Consider the following 685-nt stretch of genomic DNA (forward strand, 5'->3'; position numbering starts at 1 on the left):
AAGTCAAGAAAGAGTGAATACCTCTGAACTGTGTCCTGTTGGTAGGTACCATATAGCACAGGGACACTGCTGCCCAGCAATAAATGACGGACTGTACAAATACTTCCTGTTTGTGCAGCTACACTCTATTCTCACATTGCCATAGTCACCAGAGCTCAGTACCTACTGCTGCTTCTATCATCTCAGTCCATCCAACTGGAAAACCTTCAGCGTCTAGAAGGTCTCTTCCATCTCTTGTCGCAATAGCGAGAGATATTACAATAAAAGAGAATGGAGGGAAGAAATGCTAGGTGATGGGACCCAAGAGGAAAGATCATGAAGGGGTAAAAATGTGAGGAAAAGAAGGATTAAAAAGATGAAATTAATAGTAGCAGGAAGGTGCAGGATAGGATAAGTGAGGGAAGAGAGAAATAATTGGGTTTTTTTGTTGACAACAAATATCTATGGTATCTTTTGAAATTTAAATACACACCACTAGCAGCTGTCAGGTCCAGGATTGGCTACCAAGTAAAGGCTTCTACATCTTTTTTCCCTAATTAGGTTCAACATAATGGTTCTGGCATCAGTGCAGCTGGCCTTCATTACCAGCGACACTGCCAGCTTTGGTCTTGGTCCTCCCTCAGGTTGTACATGTGTAATACTGCTATTTGTAGAACCAGAGATAGTTTCCCATTTTGGTTCCAAC

General features: G+C 42.0%; 1 protein-coding gene across 1 annotated transcript in view; it reads left to right on the forward strand.

Moving 5' to 3' along the window:
- Positions 1–685, forward strand: part of SPATA17 (spermatogenesis associated 17) — a gene marked incomplete at both ends in the record, with an annotated part of 54,443 nt that overhangs the window by 50,371 nt on the left and 3,387 nt on the right. The window lies entirely within an intron of this gene.

This window comes from Mesitornis unicolor, unplaced genomic scaffold, assembly GCF_000695765.1.
Source record: "Mesitornis unicolor isolate BGI_N332 unplaced genomic scaffold, ASM69576v1 scaffold6568, whole genome shotgun sequence".
Classification (NCBI taxonomy): Eukaryota; Metazoa; Chordata; class Aves; order Mesitornithiformes; family Mesitornithidae; genus Mesitornis; species Mesitornis unicolor.